The 18,537-nt window shown below is 43.6% G+C and overlaps 1 pseudogene; it reads left to right on the top strand.

Annotated features, from left to right (window-relative positions):
- Positions 1-6,616: 6,616 nt before the first annotated feature.
- On the top strand, positions 6,617-17,903 carry LOC144821634 (ran-specific GTPase-activating protein pseudogene; annotated as a pseudogene).
- The last annotated feature ends 634 nt before the right edge of the window (positions 17,904-18,537 follow it).

The raw sequence follows: 18,537 nt of genomic DNA on the forward strand, positions 1-18,537 counted from the left end.
CTAAATGAGCAGGACTTCTATGCGGGTTCACATGCCTCTTGTGTGTATAAAAGGTCAGAGACCGATCAGAGTAGCAGATGAGGAGAAATAAGCTCCTAGTCACAGAAACTGTACGGGGATTGCGCTCGTGAAAGTCAAGGATGCAAAGGCCTTCATCCAGCATCACAGCTAATTTTCGACGGTAGATATGTGGAGAAAGCGCACCAGCCCAGCCTCGACAAAGCTCATGATTGTTTTTGGGCTGATGAAATACTGTGGAGACTGAGTACTTTCTAATGGCTAATCAGTAAGTGCTACCTCGTTGGGTAAATCTATAGTGCTTTTCCTACACTACAGTTGTGTAAAGTGCCAGAAGAGTTGCCTCCAGTGAACATGTGTGTGTTACTATGCCATTGCGCCGAAGGGCGCAGGGGTCCCTTGAGTGAGCTGTCCGCCATAGTGGGTAAATGGCGGGAAGACGGTGCACACCGCGAGTGTGTGGGCAGGGCCAAACAGGCGGGCCTTCTATGCGAGTTCACATGTCTCTTGTGTGTATAAAAGGTCAGAGACCGATCAGAGCAGTAGACGAGGAGAAAGAAGCTCCTGGTCAAAGGAACTGCATGGGGATTGCGCTTGTGAAAGTCAAGGATGCAAAGGTCTCAGTCCAGCATCAGAGATAATTTTGGACGGGAGATATGGTGAGAAAGCACACCTGTCCTGCCTTGACAAAGCTCACAATTGTTTTTGGGCTGATGAATGCGTTACTGAATTTGAGCTTCAAATCGGGCACCTGCTTTATTTATATCTGTAAGTGCTTCCTGTTGAGGTTTAATTTTTGTGACAGGAGCATCGTGCCAGAATGAACCCTGCTCATCATATTTATCCAAGAAGACACCACCGGTTTGTGCTCATTTGCCCAAAATCTGCCAGCGAGCAGATTTGCGAATTTTTCGGCAATTTTGTGAGATTTGCGGATCGCCAAATTGCCGAAAATCTGCGAAATCCGCAAACCGAACGGATTTTGCACCCACCCTTAATAATCTAAGGGGAGGACTAGCGATTGGAGGAATTGTAGCCCCCTTAAATGCACATGGAGCAAGCCACGGTAATGACAGGGACAGGGACAAGAATGAGGCAACGAATCAGCGCTCCCACTTAGACCTACCTCCTGACTGTACACCTTATCTTGCAGTTTTGACCGGTGCTCCTGAATTGGAAGATGGCAAAACCGAACCCCATGACCAACTTAAAAACAAGACAACACACTGGCTAAACATAAATAGACCACTGCACCAAGATGAAAGGTGTAAAATTCTCTCAGTAAGGAGATTCAGCTGGGTAGGAGGCAGGACAAAAAACATAGCAGGAGACTGTGTTGTCATTAACTTTAATGACCCTAGGGTGGTGGACCATGTTTGCTGGGGCCCCTGGACACACTCACGATATTCTGTCCAGGCTCGGAACCTACGTTATTTTTATATTCCATCAGACTATACACCCAATTTTGAACATTTTGATGGGCATGGGGCCAGATTTGACCAGTCAGGTAGGTTAAGAGGGGGGCTGCAGGGGCGAGGAATGAGACTCGGGCTGGAGCCTTAGGGGTAGGAAACACATACGATCAGCAGGTTGTGTCATTGACGGAGGGGGCAGCGCCGGCACTCCCTTTGTACAATAGATATGCACCACTCCACTGGGGCAGACACCTCAGCGAAGTGGACTGACTACAGGGTGTGAAATCAGGCCAAGATAATGTCCGGACTGTGGCCGTGCTAAACCCAATACAGCAGGTGGAGGAGCAGGCAAGAGAAGTTACATTGAATATACATCAGATCGCCCCCTGTAAAATAAGGACTCCCAGAACAGAGGTACCGCAAGGCACTGATAGATCTATTACAGGCCTTTGCCCTGATGCAGATACATTAGGGAGTACTATTGAATTAGTATCCTGTAATGTAGGAGGTCTGTCATCTAAATTTCAGCATCAGGAGTGGCTGGAACACATTAGCAAATTCAAAATAATTTGTATTCAGGAAACCTGGTTGGTAGATCATTCTAATTTTCATTTAGTCGGGTACAAATCGTTTGGGATCCCGGCACGTAAGTCCATGGCTGGAAGAGCGAGGGGAGGCCTCCTAATATTTGCAGACGTATGTCTGGGATGGGGCTGGGTCGATCTAAAATGGAACTCAGAACACATGATAGGCCTCAGGTTTAAAAACAGGGGTCTTAATATAAACTTGGTGAATTTTTTTAACTCGGGAGGTTCCAGAGTGAGAGAGCTTGACGAAAGACTAAGTCCCCTGATGGAGCAGAAGCAGGGTATAATGGCACCCATGCTTTTAGTCACAGGGGACCTTAACTGCCACTTGTGCCCAAATTTGCTACCTATTAAAGAAGATTGGACATCCTGTAATTTAGAGGAGGGACCACACTTTGAGCACACACTGGAGGGCAGGGAGTTGAGCAGGGTGATGAGTAACCACATGCTTGAAAACACAATGGATCTACTGGTTGTTGAGTCTAACAAGGGGGTTACCCCCACTTTTAAAGGAAGGGATTGTAGCCCCTTCATTGATTTTATCTTAGTGTCTCAACTGTTAAAGAAATGGGTACGGGGATTTTCAATAGAATTGAGTGGTTTTAGTGACCACAACCCCCTAGTATTGTCTCTATTAGCGCCAAATGTAAGTAGGGTCATCAAGCGGGGGTGGGGGTCAAACTTAGAAAAGATTACTGATCAAGGCAGGCGCTTGAAATGGGCAAGAATTAATGGGGAAAGCTTTTATAGATCCCTAGCAAAAGAGGGTGGACTGCTCTTGGAGAAATGTTTAGACTTATCAGTGGAAGGGTCATATCTAGTGGATCTATTTGAAGAAATGGGTCGCCTAATAGTCGGCTATTTAAAAACGACAGGACAGGTTAAGTTTAAAAAGGATCCTAGGTGGTTCGATAGAGCATGTTCTCTTGCACAGAGAAAGTTGAGAGCCGCACTAAGACTTAACCCAAGGAATAAATAAAGGGTGATGCAATGCAGGCTAAATTATAAGCAGGCACTAAGTCGACGGAAGAGGGACCTCCAAATTCAAACTTGGGAGGACCTGAGAGGAGCTCCGGAAAGGAAGGACATAACCACCTTTTGGAAGATAATTAATAATCTCTGTTTCCAAGATGTAAATAGTCCACAGATAGGATCTAACATTCTCCCGGAACAGTGGGTGGAGCACTTTAGAGGGCTTTATAACCGGAGGAATGGGGATCCACCGAACAATGGTGAGGGGACGGGGATGTGGAATGTAACACTTGAATTCACTCTAGAGGAGATCACTGCAGGTATCCTGGGTCTCACTAGAAATAAGGCTCCGGGACCGGATGGGATCCCGCCGGACCTCTTTCTAAGTAAGGTGGACTTGTGGGCCCCAATTTTAACAAGAATACTAAATGCTGCTATAGCCATGGGGCTTCCTCCGCTCCTGGTCATCTGCCACAATAGTGCCCATTTTTAAAAAGGGGAATACAGATAATCCCCAGTGCTACCACCCAATCTCCCTTATAGATGTTAAGGCCAAAGTCCTGGGACGTGTTGTCTTAAATCGCCTGATGAACTGGGCTGAGGACCAACATATCATTACCGACATCCAGTATGGATTTAGGGCTAAAAGATCAACAACAGATCAATGCTTGAACTTATATTTACTGGTGGCTAAATATACCATCGCCAGTAAGGAAGCATTTTCTTTAGCCTCTATGGATCTCACCGCAACATTTGACTGTGTTAATAGGGAGAAACTGTGGGATCAATTGAGTAATTTAGGGGCAGAACAGGACCTTCTAAAGATCTTCAAAGCCCTACACTGGAACACCGCTAACGTAAGGTATAATCTAGAGGGCGAATGCACTGAGCCTTTTACTTGCACTAGTGGTGTGCAACAGGGGTGTATTTTGGCACCATTCCTGTTTTCCCTGTACATAAATTGCCTAGAACAAGCCCTTTTAAACCTAAATGTGGATTCTCCAAGAGTAGGCAGAAGAGCAATCCCCGTCTTGCTCTATGCTGACGACGCGGTATTGTTGGTACGCACTCCACGGGGACTACAGACATTGATAGATGGTTTCGTGGATTTTATGAATAATTTAGATCTGTCTGCCAATCTGACCAAGTCATATGTAATGGAAACAGGGATAAAACCAAGGAAATGTTTCAATTACAGAATAGGCAAACACATATTAGAGAAGGTGCAGTCTTTCTCGTATTTGGGCATTTTATTTGATGGGCATCTAAATTTAAAAGTATTACTTGAGGAGCATTGCAACAGGTTAGTGTCCAGCACAGGGGCAATTATGAATTTTGGCCGCGGACTTGGACGCTGGTCCCCGGAGCAAATGATGAATTTATATAACTCTATCTGCTACTCTAAAGTGGCGTATAGTGCGATTATGGCGGTTCACCAATTCGGATAAATTGCATGTAGAGGAGAATAAATACATGAGAAGGCTCCTCAAGGTTCCACAGGGTGTTCCCTCTTACATTGTCCATGAAGAATTGGGCGGGGCCTTTATAGAGGACAGGATCCAGGTCAGAGCCCTGTTAGCATGGCTAAAGATCTGGGACAACCCAGAGGCAACATTGACCAGGCAAATAATTATGGATTGCCTTGGTAGGGACAGAGGAATGGACATTCCATAGCTGAAGTCTCTTAAGGTTGTTTTTGAAAAGATTGGCTGTAAAGATCTCTTCCCAACCCGACCGGAGGTGCAGGTCGGCAAAAGGACAGTGTGAAGAAGAGGTTTATCATTCACAAGACTGCCTCTAGAGAAGAGAGGGAATGGGGCAAACAGTCAGTCAGAGCTTACGGCCTAGTGAGGTGCAACAATGGAATGGAACCGTACCTAGCCCTTATACACAACGCTCAGGACAGATTTTTAATAACACGTTTTAGGGTCAACCTTTTACACTATTTATTAGCTGATCCAGCAGGTTTTACTAATTTTGCTGAGCCAAAGGGTCCCTGCGGCTGCGATCAATGGTCTCCGCAGGATACCCTTCATTTTGTATTAATATGCCCTTTTTATTCATTGCCCAGGTGCCTTTATCTAATTAGTTTGCTGAAGAAACTTAAATTCAGGCATGCTAAGGTTGCCCTTTTATACTTACAATTGGCCCAAGACCCCCTGACCCTGCTCTCTATTACGAGCTTTCTAAGGCAAGCATTTAAACTAAGAGAGACAAGAGGATCTGTTGAAAGGAGTGGGGTTCAGATGGGGAATTAATGAATTGTAATGAATATTTTTGTATCTTTTGCTGTATAGATAACAAGCATATATGTATTATTAGCATTTCTAATTGTACTTTTATGGTGTTTTGTATAATGCCGAATAAAGAAATTTGAATTGAATTGAGTAAAGATTTAGAATGTTGAGTTTGCAGGTACACAAACAATAATAAATATGTGGTATTCTAAACTCTGTGTTGTATAGTTGTTGGCGAGTACCTGGGCTGGGGAGGGTGTTGCAATTGACAAATAGATAAGGGATAAGTAACCTGAAGATAGACAGTGCTCTCCCAGGGAGTTTACTTTGGTCCAGGAAACTGTTTGCGTTGTGTGCCTTTGTCAAGGTGCGGAATCGATGTTTGGCGTATGTGGAGTCAGAGCGCAGCCCCTGGTAGTGAAAATCATTAGATGCTAATAAAAGCATCACTAAAAAGTCAGTGGCAGAGAACATGCTTGGAAGGCCTCACAAAGAGGTACTGCACTACTATGTAACTCAAATTCATACATTCATCTGGGGACACAGCGATAAAGGTGAATGCAACCAGGTTTTAAAAGAGCAGCAAACTGCAAGATAACACTGCCAACAGAAGTACTGTGAGGCAGAGATCAACCAGGTGTCAGACAGAACAAAGGGATGCTTAAAGGCAAAGTGATACAAGCAGCAGACATCTGCTTACCAGTTCTGAGTAAAAAGAGTCATCATGTCATAGCACCAGAGTAAAGCACCCAGGGCTGTGCTTGTAGAGCTATTCCTATTCGAAGTGTCACCCCCAACAGACTTGCTGAGTGGGGTCTAGAACAACTCCAAAGGTTTCCGAAGTGCAGAGAGCCAAGTGTGGACTGTTTGTTTCTCCAATGAGGAAATGGGTCTTGTTCCCTGGCATTATCAAAGATCATCCAGAGGCCAGCACATTCGCAAGACCTCAGAGATGGTTTGCATGGACAAGATCACCAAGCAGCGGTGGAGAGAACTATACTCTCTATGTCAGTAAGTTGAAACCACCACCGCTATTCAATAGTGCCAAAAAGTTTAATATTGACAACAGATGAACTGCCTGGTTAGAGACATTTGATGATGTCATTGATGCAATTGAGGAAGCAGGTAACAAGAAAATGATCAAGCACCTTAAGAATCCTGCTAGTGAGGGCATGAAAGAAATCATAAAGAAAATTCTGTGAGCTGGAAAAATTATATAAACTCAAATCGAAGCAGCCTTTAATCTCAAATTCAATCTGATGTCAAATGTAGATTATGAAAGATAATACTTCAGTCAAGAAAGACAGAAAGCAGGTGAGGTCATTAAGGAATTTGTTGAGAGACTGGATATGCTCATCAGACACTGTAAATTCAATGAAGTTGAGGGCGTCGCACTGAGGTGAAGGAAAAAAAGCAGCGCGAAAGCGGCCGGAGAAGGAGCAGGGAGTGAAACCCGTGCCGCGCAGCATCCGTCGCCATCCTCCATCCAATGGCGGACATCCAGGCATCACCATCCAAACCTGAAATCCTTAACGACACCGCAGACGACTCCTACCATGACCCCCACTTTGAACCGATCGTTTCATTGCCAGAACAAGATATTAAAACTCTCGAAGAAGACTAAGAAGAACTTTTTAAGATGCGAGCAAAGCTATTTCGATTTGCATCAGAAAATGATCCTCCAGAGTGGAAGGAAAGAGGCACAGGTGACGTAAAACTGCTTAAGCACAGAGAGAGAGAAATAATCCGTCTTTTAATGAGGCGAGATAAAACACTGAAGATCTGTGCCAACCATTACCTCACACCTCAGATGGAGTTGAAGCCAAATGCAGGTAGTGACCGGGCATGGGTCTGGAATACATATGCCGGTGGACCCTCTAGAGATGGCGTATTGAAAGCTGTGGTGAAAGCTAAAAGACTAGATGTGTCCAGCTTAAGATCTGATCTAGAAGATATAATTGATGGTACGTTGCAAATAGAAAGGATTGAGACGTACGAGCAAGATGAGTTACTGTTTATAGCAAAGGACATCACTCGAAAGGCAAGAGCAACTCATGAGAAACTGTCTGAACTAGCAGAAAAATATATGGTAGATTTGTCCAGAACCAAGGCATTACAGGGTAACCATAGGTTACATTATTCAGATCAGGACTTAGAAGAGAGAAGGACAACTGGATTAAAAACACACATAAGGGAACTGATCACAGGAATACGAACATGGAGAGATCTGGACAAATGGGAAGAGAGATGGTCCAAAAAGGGAACTGTTAGAAGGAGCGTGAATGCGATGTCTCCAGAGGGAAGGCTAATGCAGATGGAGGCATTCCCTTTGCGAGAAATAGCAAATGGGAGTTATGTACATGTGCCCTGGAGTAGAGGAGATTTGTCCGCATTTACCAACTCATTTCCAAAGTTAGGGGAGAATCCTGTAGAGTGGTACAAGCAGGTAGAGAGGTTCGTGAAGATCTCAAAGGTATTGTGGATTGATTTGAACACTTTGTTTGACATTGTGGTTCCAGGGGACTTGTGGACGACATGCAAGACCAGTGTCGAATGGCCCACTGCAGAACCAGAGAGGGATGCTCTTACTAATGGACCGTCAGAAAGTGTAATGTTAAAATATGAAAGGGTGATGACATGGCTGAAAGAGAAGGTGCCACCACAAGATATAGATTGGGTAAAAATAGACCGAACAAGGCAGGAACCCAAGGAGACAGTTCATGAGTATTATGAGCGATTGCTGAAAGCATTCAAACAATACAGTGGACTAGATGTAATGGATCCCAAGGATATAGGACAGTTTGTATCAAAGTTCGTTTTGGGGTTGAGACCTGACATTTGTTTGATGATTCAGCAACATTTAATTTGTTGGCAGAACAAACCATTGGATGAGATTTTGAGGTACGCAAGGTACTGCAGTGATGAAATAGATTCTAAAGCAAAGAAATTAAAGGAAAAGCTCATGATGGTGCAGATGCAGTCAGCTGGAAAGGGTGGACAGCAGCAGGGAACAGGGACAATGGGACGGAAATCGAATAATCAGAATAAAGACAGCGAGGAAAACTCGAGACCTAGAATAGACATTGCTACGTTGAAGAAAACGACAAAGTGCCACCAGTGTCACCAGGTGGGGCATTGGAGACGCGAGTGTCCTTATAACCCTGAAAACGGAGAATTAGAGGTAGAGGAGGAAGTTCAAGAGGTTCCAGTTCAAAGGGTGACAGTGACCAGAAGTAATGTGGCCAAAGGGGGAACTTCGGCTCCACGAGCTCAGTTTCCGCAGCCACCAAAGATTGCGACAGGAGGAAAGGTCTATAGACAAATTCCTCTTTTTATAGATGAAGGAAAATGTTACTACATTGATCCATTGACAGGACAACGTGTAAGCAGCGAAGAGGACTGTACCCTCGGGGCAGTTCTAGAGGTGGATCAAAGAGGTCCGTTTGTTGAGGCTGAAGTGGCAGGGTGTCCTACAACATTCTTAGTGGATACTGGAGCTACTCGATCAACTCTGAGATCAGCAGTGGTTCCAGATCTACCGATGTCGGGGGAAACAATTCAAGTGGTAGGAGTCGCAAATAGGAGAATGACTAGCCCCTTGACGGAACCAGTGTCAGTGAAAATAGGAAACTACACCAATGAACATCAGTTTGTGGTATGTGATTCTAGTCCTGTGTGTCTGTTAGGAAGAGACTTATTGTGCAAACTGAATTGCACAATATACTGCTCACCTCAGGGAGTGGAGGTACAGACTACTGACGATGATGCTACCTTTAAAGTTACAAATTCGAAAACATGCATAGAACTGTACCCTACTCTGACTGTGGGGGATCTTCCTTGGGACTTACGTGATGCAGTATCTTCAGAGGTATGGGATTTTACTGGTGAAGAGATAGGATTGATTAAAGGAGTAGAACCAGTGAAGATCATGGTGAAACCAAATTTTGAATATCCAAGAACGCCTCAATACAAATTGTCCCAGGAGACGATCGCAGGAATAAAACCTGTAATCGACTCTATGATTCAACAAGCAATACTGAAGGAAATAGTGGGTAGTCCATGCAATTCACCGATTATGGGTTTGCAGAAGCCTAGTGGGAAATTTAGAATAGTACAGGATCTTCGAAAAATTAATAACATAGTTGTTTCATGTTGTCCAGTGGTACCGAATCCATCAGTGATATTGTTTCAGATACCATTCCAAGCTGAGTGGTTCACAGTGATAGATCTTTGTCAGGCTTTCTTTTCAATCCCATTAGATGAAGAGAGCCAGTACCTTTTTGCCTTTAAAATGGAAAATCGCGTTTTAACATGGTGTAGTATCCCACAACGGTTTACAGATAGCCCATCAATTTTTAATCAGATACTGAAGAAAAATCTTGAAAGTCTAGTACTGCCACAGAACTCGGTTCTGGTCCAGTACATAGACGACCTACTTGTTGCGTCAGGAACAGAAGAAGCTTGTAAGGCAGATACCATTGCCTTGTTGAACCATTTAGCTGAAAATGGACACAAGGTATCTCCAAACAAATTGCAGTACTGTCTGACCGAAGTACAGTACTTGGGTCATCGGATAGAAAAAGGAAAGCGCAAGTTGTCACCAGATAGGATAGAGGCGATAATGAAAATGAACGCGCCTACAACACAGAGAGAAGTCAGGATGTTCCTAGGAATGGTTGGTTATTGCCGACAGTGGATAGCTAACTTTTCACTGAAAGCAAAACCCTTACAGAAACTGACGCACAAGGAGGTGAGTGATCCGGTACCATGGGACAGAGAGTGTTTGATGTCGTTGCTACAGCTGAGAGAGGACCTGTGTCGTGCTCCAGCCTTGGGGATGCCAGAATATGAGAAACCATTTTCACTTTACTGCTGCGAAAGAGAAGGTTGTGCTTTGTCAGTGTTAGTACAAACTTATGGAAATGCCCGTAGACCAGTTGCATATTTCTCGGCTACTTTAGATCCGGTAGCCGCAGCGTTGCCCGGATGTCTCAAATCCGTTGCTGCAACAGGTGTCAGTATTGAACGTTGTGAGAATATAGTGATGGGACACCAATTAGTGGTGTATGTAACGCATTCTGTGGAATTGTTAATGACCAAGACCAAGACACAGCACATGACCAACAGTAGGCTCACGCGTTACGAGCAAGTTATTCTTGCTGCGGAAAACGTGACCCTTAAGAGGTGCTCTGTTTTGAATCCTGCTACACTGATGCCACTTCCTAATGATATAGAAGGTGAAGACTGTGAAGATCACGATTGCCTTGATGTGACTGAACTATGCACGAAGCCCAGACCAGATATTGTGGATGAGCCATTGATTGACCCCGATTAAATTTTCTTTGTTGATGGCTCATGTTTAAGAGACGATACTGGTCGGTTGAGAGCAGCTTATGCTGTTTGCACCATTACTGGAGTTGTGGAAGCCGCTTGCCTGGAAGGAGTACACTCCGCACAGGTAGCAGAAATCATTGCATTGACCCGTGCCTGCATAGCAGGTAGAAAAATTAGAGTCACCATTTATACCGATAGCCAATATGGTTTCGGTGTAGTTCATGATTTCAGGCAATTGTGGTCTCAGAGGGGTTACATGACCTCCTCTGGTTCACCCATCAGAAATGGGGAATTTGTGCGACTGCTATTAGAAGCATTACAAGGTCCGGATGCAATAGCAATAGTCAAGTGTATAGCCCACACCAAAAATACAGATTTTGTGTCGCAAGGTAACAGATACGCAGACGAAGTTGCCCGTTACTGCGCGGAACATGGATATTCTTTCACGGAGGTGGAAGTAGGTGGGGCTCAGGAAAAGACAGAATTAAACATGATGTTAGAAACAGTGGATACTTGGGAGGATTTGAAGGTAATGCAAGACAATGCACCTGATTTTGAGAAAAAGGCATGGGAAACAGCAGGTTGTGTGAAAAGTGAAATGGACTTTTGGGTTTTAGCAGATGGAAGGGCAGTATTACCTGAGGAATTAGTGAGTCCAATGGCAAGACAGATACATGGTCCAGTACACTTAGGAAGTGATGCCATGCTGAGGGTGTTTAGGCAAACTTGGTATTGTCCTAAGTTTAGGATTGCAGCAGAAGCAGTCTGTAGGAGATGCGTTACATGTCAGCAACTGAACGTAGGGAAAAGAACACCAGTTATGATGAGTCACATTGGGAGGTCTGGGGGGCCTTTCAATAGAATGCAATTAGATTTTATCGAGATGCCAAAAGTCAACCGCCTTAGGTATGTTCTGGTGGTTGTATGCATATTTTCCAGATGGGTCGAAGCATACCCTACACGCAGGTGCGATACACTCACAGTAGCAAAGTTGTTACTTAGAGAGTTGATCCCGCGCTACGGGGTGCCAAACTCCCTGGAATCAGATCGAGGAACTCATTTTAACAGTGAAGTTGTGAAGATGCTCTGCTCTGCATTGAATATTGATCAGAAGTTGCACTGTAGCTATCGACCAGAGGCTTCAGGTATCGTGGAGCAGATAAATGGGACTTTGAAATGCCGAATTGCCAAAGTATGTTCATCGACTTCCTTAAGTTGGCCTGATGCTTTGCCCTTGGTGCTTATGAGTATGCGTAGCACACCCGACAGGAGGACAGGTCTCTCTCCACATGAGGTGATAATGGGAAGGGCAATGAGACTTCCATCTGTCCCAACCACTGCTTTGTTGAACATTACAGATGACTTGATCCTGGATTATTGCAAGGGACTGTCTGACGCCATTCATTCTGTGTCCCTTCAGGTGCAGGCTGCTGAAGTCCCATCTTCCAGAGATCTATGTCACGACTTGTGTCCAGGGGACTGGGTGCTAATAAAGAAGCACGTCTGGAAGAACTGCCTAGACGTGCGCTGGAAGGGACCATATCAGATTATCTTGACGACGAACACTGCAGTGAAGTGTGGAGGTCTGCCTAATTGGATCCACGCTTCCCATACTCGAAGAGTTCCAGCACCCCTGGAAGAAACAGCTCCTCTCGCAGATGAAAATCCAGCTGTGGACGAAGAACCACTAGAGGGGATCAGTCAAGCTGTGGGGGTGTCAGAAGAAGTTGGGAGTGTTACAGATCCAGAAGAAGAAAGGCAGGACGGCAGTGAAACTGAAGTTGCCACAGAAGGAGAAAGTTGCTGTGAATACGGCTCAGACACAGATCAGTACCAGAGTGATCAAGAACAGAGTGTGAGGACGAGGAATAGGAGAACAAGGTGTGGAGGAGTTAGTTGGCCCGAAAGAAAACAGAGGTCGAACTTAAAGCCATTTCCAGAGAGAACCCTTGCTCCTATATCCGAAGACTCAGATCCAGACGAAAGTGCACAAGGACAGGAACAGGAAGGTCCGAGAAGATCAAGGAGGGTGCGAGTGCCTTGCAGAAGATACGCTACTCCTGAGTGGACCTACCTTGCTGCAGATGTCCGAAGCACGCAGAACGGGGAGGGTGAGGGAAGTGACCCTGACCAGTACTGACCCCATCATAACAGTGGAAATAAAGTTGCTGATACCAGGAGTGGAGGTCGAAGGGTTGCTGACACTCAATATCGTTTATCCTCCTTACCTGAGCGGAATAAGAGACTTGGTTCTAAACAAAGTAGAATTTCCGGCTTGTTGTTCAAGGTGTCCAATACTTGAGGAACTCCTTCTTCATTTGGAAATATTAGAGTGTGTGATGAGAGTTGTTGGAACACGTATAATTCCGGATTGCTAAAGACTTTGAAAAGACTTTGTAAATAAACTGATCAAGAGATAACCTAGCGCCAAGTGGAAGAAAAAGAAGAAACTAGGGACTTCCATTTTAGCGGATGGAGAAGGGCTAGGGTTGTCTATCGCTACAGAACTCATAGACTGATTTTGCGGATGGGATTATCAGTTTCCAGGTGTGGTTCGAAAAGGCTGAAGAAGCAAAGGAAAGAGACTTTGTGCTGTGAAAGAAAAAGCAGAGCTACACTGTTTTGAGATCATGGAGGCTGGCAACCCGAACCGCAGGACAAAATGCATAGTAGGCACACTTTTAGTGGGAGTGATTTCTCTTATAGTGTTAGTGGTTACTATATCATATGTAGTGGGACATGAAAATTATGTGAAAGCAGCAAAGGAAGCAAAAAGTGTATCAACACAGAAACCTACTACTGCTGGTAAAAAGGGGGACAATACAGAGAAAGAGAAAGCTTTGCTAGCAGCTGAGACTCGTAGGTTACATGTAGATGAATCGCAGGGAAATTTTAAATCAAATGACTATGCTAAATTGCTTTATGAATATGTGGATGCTATGGAGGCTAAAGATTGTTACGTCTGCATGAAATTGCCAGCCTCTGTAGACGAGGGCATTAGGTATCATCATCTTCCATTAACTTATGGAATTACATGTAGTTTGTTGTTGAGCATATTTTATGAGCGTGATGGTTTCGAGTACTACTTCTCGAACTTTGACTCCGTGTTGCCAGATGTGCCAAATTACAAGCACCTCAATAAATGGGATTATTACAAGAGTGAAGACAGGTTACAGAAGTTTTTCTTTCCATGGAAAACTTTAGATACTTCACATGCTCGAAGAAATAATTTGACTTGTACAGTGTCAGAAATTGAGACAAAGTTTGTAGGACAGGTGGATGCTCGATATAGGAGACAGAAGATTTTAAAATCTTCAGGTCAATGGAAAACAGATTGGACCGAGGAAGAAAGGTCACACCAAAGAAAGGGTAGCAATGGTCCAATAGCTTTAGATCGAGAGAAAAGGGGGAAACTGTGTATACATAGGGGTGAAACCTATTACGAAAATGTGTTTGTGGGAGAAGTAAGTTGTGAACATGCTTTCCAGTTAGAGTATTACTCCAAGGATTTCTTGAAGGAAATGCAGGTGATCCCAAATGTATACTTTGTTTGTGGGAGGAATGCATATGTGAAACTACCAGATAATTGGTATGGATCATGCTATTTAGCGATTGTCTTCCCCAAAATATACCATGCTAAGGATTTAGAAATCATAGAGGGAGGAACTCAAGATAGAGGAAGAAGAGATGTCAGCACTGAGGAGGTAGTTGGAGATGTATTTGGTGCTGCATTTCCTCTTTTGGGAATCATACTGAATGACATCAAGATTAGAAGATTGGCAACAGTCGTAGATAGGTTGTCCGCCAGTACTGCTAGATCATTAATGCTGGTGGAGGGAGCGATGCAATCGATAAGGGCAATGGTTCTTCAGAACCGACTTGCTCTAGATGTTCTGTTAGCCAAAGAGGGAGGAGTCTGTAAGGCTTTGAAGGTTCAGGAATGTTGCACTTACATTCCAGACAATTCAAAACATCTAGAAAAGTACATACGGAATATTACTGAGATACATCATGAGATTGAGGATTTGACAAAGGTAAATGTGTGGGAGAAAGTAGGTCAAGGAATGAGTAAAGTTGGAGGTTGGTTTGCCAACCTAGGAAAGAGTTTCGTTTGGTACATACTGAAACCTATCATCATAATAGTGATTTGTGTAATCACTTTGTGGGGATTGGTGCGACTGTACAAATGGTATAGATCAAACAGGTTGCAAAGATCCATGAGAGAGCAGGAGAGGAGAGTAGCTGCGATCCAGGATAATCAGTACAGGAGCCTGAGGGCCCTAGAAGTGATGAAACGAGGGAATATTGCAACAACTTCAGTTTGAAAATTCATATCTTAGGGATGGTGTTGTGATTGTGATGACTACTAAAAGTCATCAAAGGGGGGACTGAGAGAGCGCAAATTAAGAAAATGTAGAAGTGCACCATATTTACAAGCACGTTGCATCAGCCTAGTAGAAATTATATGAGAGTGTGAAATATATAGAGTGGCAATATATATATGAGTGTTTAATTAGAATATTAATACATATACTAGTGTGAAAAGTTAATATAGAATTGTGTAGTGATGCTGGAATGATGTTGAATTCCCATGTTAGGTGGTTGTTGTAAGGGAAAATGTAATTCTGCTAAACGTAGAAATGTGTAGGCCACATGGCAGTTCACAGAAAATACAAGTAGCTGGTGCATTTCCACACAACATGGATCTTAAAGTTATTGTAGTTCAAAGTATTATTGACTATAGAACTGAAGTATATGTTTTATATAAGTGTTACACTTAAACATTGTGTGCTATAGTTAGAATTCTGTTTAAACAAAATAAATTTAAATGTTTGCAGAGTGCAGAGGCCTGTTTCATGTAATTCTAGTAGGCCTGAATAGATAAAGTCATTTCGTTTGATCTGCATGGGTTCGTTAGAGAGAGGTCAAGCAAAGCACAAGACACAGAGCTTGCTCGATAGTTTACGACTTAAGAGATATGGTGGAGGCCGGAATTTGGGGCCCACAGAGAAAGTGTCTGTTTGCAGGTGCGAGGGGGTTTAATCAGGAAAATGATGAATGGGCTTTGTTCAGAGAAGCCTGGCACAGGCCTGGAGGAGGCTTCAGGAATTTCCTGGGGGGTACCGTCCATCAGAAGAAGAGCCTGGGAAGCAAGGTCAACGCTAACGATGGACCCAGAGGAGTACCAGCATGGAAATTGCCGCCAGAACCAACACCACGTGAGGGGCGTCTCTGAGGGCGTTTCTATTGGAAATTTGATTTTGTATTAGGGACAGCACCCCAGGGTGGAGTTAGAGCAGATGGTCTGAGTAGCCTAAGAGAGCGGATGGGTAGGCAGATAGGTTACCTGCAAGAGATCGATTCGACTTAGAAGACTAAGAGAAGTGTGTGATCTTCTTTGGAAGTCATCACGGCTGACACCTTTTTAGGTAAAGATCTTGTTAAGTAGAGATGTCACTTAGTCTAGTGTAGGGACAGTCTAACCTGAACTTTTCCTTTCTGTAAATGACTTCCAAGCTACAGCTTGTGTCTATTCTTGCAACTTTAATGCTTTTTGAATTTGTTTTAGTGATATCATTCTGCCGACTAAGAGCATTTAGAGAATTTTTGTTTGTATTGATTCCCGTATATCTTTTGAATCTTATTCTGAGATGTTTGTATCTCCAGATAACTTTGGCTTTATAATAAACTTTTAAACCTTATTCGTAGTAAGTGATTATTTAGAGTGGAGTAAGTCCTTATTTAATTGACCTAGTAGTGGATTGCCTTTTACTCAATGACAGGTACCAACGATTTAGTCGACCTGAGTTGGGATCTGGAATAATAACGACAGACCAGAAATCCCGCGTTAACAGAACTCCAATTGAGTTATCTCTTTGTAATTAAATGTGCCATCAAGGTGAGCCGCATCCCTAAAACGGATTTCAACTTTGTAGTTGATAATTAGCGTACATTTGCTAATAGGATTGATTAATTCCGAATTATGTAGCAGAAAAGTAAAATTAAGGGCGTTTTTGTGAAAACTGGACGAAGGTGCTGGATGTTGAAATGTTGCTCCAGGACTTTACAACCAGAGCTACTGCTATTCAATCTGCTGACCAAATATTGCTTAAAACATTGTCTATCAAGTCGGTCATGGATGATTGTGGAAGCTCGAGCGCTGACCTCCTGCCATCCAAATCTGTTATACATCCTGCGTATTCACCCAGTATTTAGCGGCTTGGACTGAGGACAAGGAGCTCCCACCGGGACCTGGAAGTGTAATTTGGCCTGCGGATTAACATCCAGACACCAGGGTTCTCCAGGCAGCTACATCTGAGAAGTTCAAACAAAAAACAGTGGTATTATATAGGAATGAATTGTTATACAAAGTACTTTCCACCGTGAACATATGAATTACTGGTGAAGTATGTAATCATACAAAGCAATATTTATTCTGGTTTTTTATCATGCATAGTAATTTTCACCCTTGGTCGAGGTACCTGAAGTGTGCAAAATATAACACTTACGACATGCGATCATACATTTATTACACTCAATGAACAGAATAAAAGACAAAGACAAATTATTCTGTGCTGTACAAGTTCTCAGTATTCGACTTGTATGGCAACTACAAACTTTCTTCAGTCTTCCAGTTGATTATACATTGTATGGCCATGCTTCTTAATTTTTGCACACACCATAAAAGAGGTCTATAGCAGGAACACACACCCAGGACAAATTTGCCGTCTGTTTTCTGGTGTGTGGCCTCAGAATTATGTTTTGCAGAATTTATAAATTCTATCAATGGGTATCCTCCGGGTGGTAGTGTCAGCACCTTTTGGCCCTTCAAGATTAGGACAGTGAAAGAAAGAATAACCTATGAAATTAAATGAAACAAAAAGAGCTTTTATAAAGCACATGGCTACCAAAGGCCTCCCAGCGCTACAAAACACACCTAAACCAGAAATAGAAACATGATCAAGCAAACAAAATAGTTTTAAGGAATTTTCGGAAGGAGATGGTTAGCCTCAAGACGGATAAAATCAGGTAGTTGATTCCACCTTGGAGCAGAACTAACAGAAAAAAGATGACCTCCAGTCCGGACTTGATTAAATCTCGGGATAATGGCAAGATGTTTCGACTCGGAGCGGAGGGTTCTTCTAGGGATATATGGGGAAACAATAGAGTGGAGAATCGGTGGCAAGTTAGCCGCTAGTGATTTGTGGACCATGCATAAGGCCTTAAATTGAACTCTTTTGTCCACAGGCAGCCAATGCAGTGCCCTAATGTGTGGCTTAGCAGATTCTCTGTTCTGGGCATGCATCAAAAGTTGTGTCGCACAGGTTTGGACCGTTTGAAGTTTTTTTATGGTCAGACAGGAGGAGCCTAGGTACAGCACGTTGGCATAATCAAGCCTTGATAAAATCAAGGCTTGAACCAGGAGTTTCCTGGCATTAAAAGGCAAGAGGGGCAGGATCCTCCTAATCCTCTTAAGAATGCTATATGGCATGAGCCAGCAGCCCTGAATGCCTGAGTCTTAAAGCTCAGATCGTGATCAAGCCAGATTTCCAAGCTTTTTACTTGGTCTTTGGGAGCAGGCATATCTCCCATACATTTTGGCCACAGGGAGTCATTCACCAGACCAGTAGTCTTTCCCAGAAACATCAACTCAGTTTTAGCCGAATTCCGTTTAAGGAAGGATGAGTCCATCCAGGCTGAGACTTTCTCCAAGCAATTAGCCAGGATGGACTTATTGTTGTTCATCAGATTGAGGGATACAATAAGCTGAGTGTCATCAGTGTATGTGACAATCTTAACCTCGAAAGGCTCAACGATCTCAGCTAAGGGGCGCATATAGACATTAAAAAGTGTTGGGCTCAGTGAGGAACCCTGAGGAACCCCACACTATAATGGCATCCAGTCAGAAGTGGCGTTGTTCTCAAACACAAGGAATGAGCGATCAGCAAGGAAAGACTCCAGCCATTTATATAA

Source organism: Lissotriton helveticus, chromosome 2_2, assembly GCF_964261635.1.
Source record: "Lissotriton helveticus chromosome 2_2, aLisHel1.1, whole genome shotgun sequence".
Lineage (NCBI taxonomy): Eukaryota > Metazoa > Chordata > Amphibia > Caudata > Salamandridae > Lissotriton > Lissotriton helveticus.